Source organism: Jaculus jaculus, chromosome 9 (assembly GCF_020740685.1).
Source record: "Jaculus jaculus isolate mJacJac1 chromosome 9, mJacJac1.mat.Y.cur, whole genome shotgun sequence".
NCBI classification, from domain to species: domain Eukaryota; kingdom Metazoa; phylum Chordata; class Mammalia; order Rodentia; family Dipodidae; genus Jaculus; species Jaculus jaculus.
Genome location: NC_059110.1, coordinates 137,702,733 through 137,706,703, shown reverse-complemented (window position 1 = coordinate 137,706,703; position 3,971 = coordinate 137,702,733).

Genomic DNA, 3,971 nt, shown 5'->3' with positions numbered 1-3,971 from the left:
TGCATGAGGCCTTAGCCCAGCACTTAGAGAAAATGGTAATTGTGTACATAGACCTCCACTCCAGGCTGTTTTTTTTTTGTTGTTGTTGTTTGTTTGTTTGCTTGCTTTTTTGATGAATATTTGTTAAGCTCCAGTACAAGCATGGTCACCTACCACTGAGTGGCCAGTACAGGGCAGGAGTGAACCCAGAATGGGGACAGGCATTAAGGCTGAATATGGAGGAACTGGGAACGGGACCATCCCCATTATTCAGAAATTACTTTCAAATTCATCTCACCAAAATAAACGTAACCCTCAATCAAGACTTATTTCTCTGGTCATTCAGAGTGGAGAAAACCTTGAGTGGTGTGGCCCTGAAATTACCCAGCGAGGCTGAGCAGGGGAACAAAGATCTTCGTATTTAGCTCCCAGCATGGTAGGGCATCCAGACAGCAGGGGGCGCTGCGATGCAGGGCATGAGCCTGTGACTGGACCGGTTAGCTCTCCTCAGCCCCAGCCTGGTTCCTAGTGGCTGGTCAGCCTCTGGCAGGTCACTCAAACCCTTTATTTTCTCCTTTGTAAAATGAGATCCATAGAATCAGTGTGAAAATATTTGTGTGTGAGTTTCCTAGCAGCAATGGCTGGCTGTTAATTCAATATTTGATGTTTGCAGAACTGTGTGATTGAAAACCACTCACTTGTACACAATGAACTTGTGCCCTGACCCCCAGAGATGGGGCTGGTTGAGGTTCTCAGGTTAGAAGACTGAATGCCTGGTGTGTGCAAAGCACATTTCAGGGGTACAAGAGGAAAGGGATGCAGTGTCTGGTGGAACCCAGCAAAGAATGGAGACGGAGTCTGCATTAAGTATAGGAAATTTTGGCTCACGGCCACTGCCAGGATCTATCAAGGCCTGGGAATGTTGAGAGGCTCAGCTTAGGCTCAAACCTGCTAAGAAAAAAGTGGAAGGTTATAGCAAGGTCAAGGCACTCTGGTTTATGTAAAGGCCACAGATAGAAGGTGTTCATGGCAGGGAGATGAGGGAATCCTCAGGGTTACTCCAAGAGCAAGCCAGTGAGATATGAAATGGACTCTTGTATTTGTCACATAATGTCAAACACATGTGTGTGTTTGTGTGTATTCTGAAGATGGAACCTACAGTCTCATGCATGTAACCAGCACATACCACTGAACTATACACAACTACATGCCAGGTTTCAGACTTTGAAATTTTTTGTTTGTTTGTTTATTTGTTTGTTTTTTGAGGTAGAGCCTTACTCTGGCCCAGGCTGACCTGGAATTCACTATGTAGTCTCAGGGTGGTCTCAAACTCACAGCAATTCTCCTACCTCTGCCTGTCAAGTGCTTGGATTAAAGGTGTGCACCACCATACCTGGCTGACCTGGAATTCACTATGGAGTCTCAGGGTGGCCTCAAACTCACGACAATCCTCCTACCTCTGCCTCCCGAGTGCTGGGATCAAAGGCGTGTGCCACCATGCCCAGCTTTATTTTTATTTTTTATTAACAACTTCCATGATTATAAAAAATACTCCATGGTAATACCCTCTCTCCCCCCACTTTCCCCTTTGAAACTCCATTCTCCATCATACCTCCTCCCCATCTCAACCAGTCTCTCTTTTATTTTGATGTCATGATCTTTTCCTCCTCTTATGATGGTCTTGTGCAGGTAGTGTCAGGTACTATGAGGTCATGGATATCCAGGCCATTTTGTGTCTGGAGGTAGCATGTTGTATGGAGTCCTGCCCTTCCTTTGGCTCTTACATTCTTTCCACCACCTCTTCCGCATTAGACCCTGAGCCTTGGAAGGTGTGATATAGATACTGCAGCGCTGAGCACTGTGGTCACTTCTTTCCATCACCATGATACCTTCTGAGTCGTCCCAAGGTCACTGCCATCTGAAAAGAGAAGATTCTCTACCAAAAGTGAGAGTAGCATTAATATAAGGGTATGAACATTAACAGAAGTGCTTACTGGGCAGTTTGGTAAGCATAGTATATACATTTAGCCAGACAATAGCAGACATTACACCCCTAGGGCTCATGACTTACCCCTGTTTTAAATTTTCAGTATCAGGGATGTATTACCTCCCATGGAGCGGCCCTCCAGTGCAATTAGAGGGCAGTTGGTTTCCCCCATAACAGATGTCCCACTATTGCACCCATTGGCTCATTTGACTTGGCTGGCTAAGTATAAGGCTTGCAGTGTCTACTGTTGAGTATCTTCACTGGTGATTTCTCTTTCTCCCATTGAACTGCATGCAGAATGGCTTCTCCCAGCTTTCTGTCAGCTGGTCTACATGGAGGAGGTTTTCAGCTCAGCTCCAGCAGGATTTCTCAGTGACCTTGCAGTCCTAGTATGTGGAGTCTTCAGCAATAGGATCTTACCATCTATTCCTGGTGGGAAACCAAGGACCTCAGCAAAGGCCTATAATGTTTTGGGGACCTCAGGGACCTCCCTGGCCAGCAACTCACTGGAAGATATCCCATCCCTAGCTCCCTGTTTTTGTTTTTGTTTTGTTTTGTTTTTGTTTTTTGAGGTAGGGTCTCGCTATAACCCAGGTTGACCTGGGATGCACTATGTAGTTTCCAGGGTGACCTCAAATTCATGGCAATCCCTCATACCTTTGCCTGCCAAGTGCTGAAATTGAAGGCATGTGCCACCACACCAAGCTTTTTTTTTTTTTTTTTTTTTTTTTTTGGTTTTACAAGGTAGGGTCTCACTCTGGCACAGGCTGACCCTGGAATTAACTATGTAGTCTCAGGATGGCCTCAAACTCACAGTGATCCTTCTACCTCTTCCTCCCAAGTGCTGGGTTAAAGGCATGCACCCATGCCTGGCTTCTTAAAAATATTTTTATTTACTTACAAGCAGAGAGAGAGAGAATAAATGGGCACACCAGGGCCTCTAACTGCTGCAAGTGAACTCCAGGCATGGGTGCTGCTTTGTGTATCTGGCTTTATGTGGGTGCTGGGGAATTGGACCTGGGTTGTTAGGCTTTTCTGGCAAGTGCCTTATCTGCTAAGCCATCTCTCCAGCTCCCTTTTGTTGTTTCTTTTTTTTTTTTCTCAATTTTTAATAACATTTTCCATGATTATAGAAAATATACCATGGTAATACCTTCCCTCCCCCCCCCCTTTCCCCTTTGAAATTCCATTCTCCATCATATCCCCTCCCCACCTTTTGTTGTTTTTTAAGTCAGGGTCTTGAGAGGAAAATGACCTCACATATTTGCCCTGCTATCTGCAGCTGCTGCTGCAGAGCTGGAATTACTCAGGTGCGTATGTTCAAGCCCAGCACCTTCCCTTCCAGACACTGCACCCAGGTGTGCTGACTTATTCTGGATTCAGCCCTGAACCCAGAATAAAAGGCCTGGACTTTCATGAGGCTTTTGGTGGGTTTTTCCCTCTTTTCTACCTCTTGGAATGTTCATCTCCCAGCACTCAAGGTTTTTGGCACTGGTAAGGTTTTGGCCTTCCCACCCTGGCAGCAAGGCTATACATGGGCTCTTAGACCATGTTGATATATCCACTCCTTACCTTTGGTTCTCAGACTAACCTCCCTGCCATTCCCCCTTCTCAGCCTTCCTGAACTTTATGAAATAAATTATAATTCACAAAAGTAATCCTTCCCAGTCTTATTTTATTTCAATTCCTTAGGTAAAGAATACACAAGTTCCAGTTTGGGTTTGCATTTAAACTCCCAAAGTAAGTTCCATCTCAGTCTCAGTGTAGCCCAGGCTGACCTAGAATACACTCTGTAGTGCAGGCTGGCCTAGAATTTATGGCAATCCTCCTACCTCAGACTCCTGAGTGCTGCTGGGCTTAAAAACTTGAGTCACCATGCCCAGCTAGAATTTGAATTAATTGATTAAAAAAATTCAGGCTGGAGAGATGGCTTAGCAATTAAGGCCCTTGCCTGCAAAGGACCCATGATCAATCTCTTTCCAGATCCCACATAAGACAGTCACAC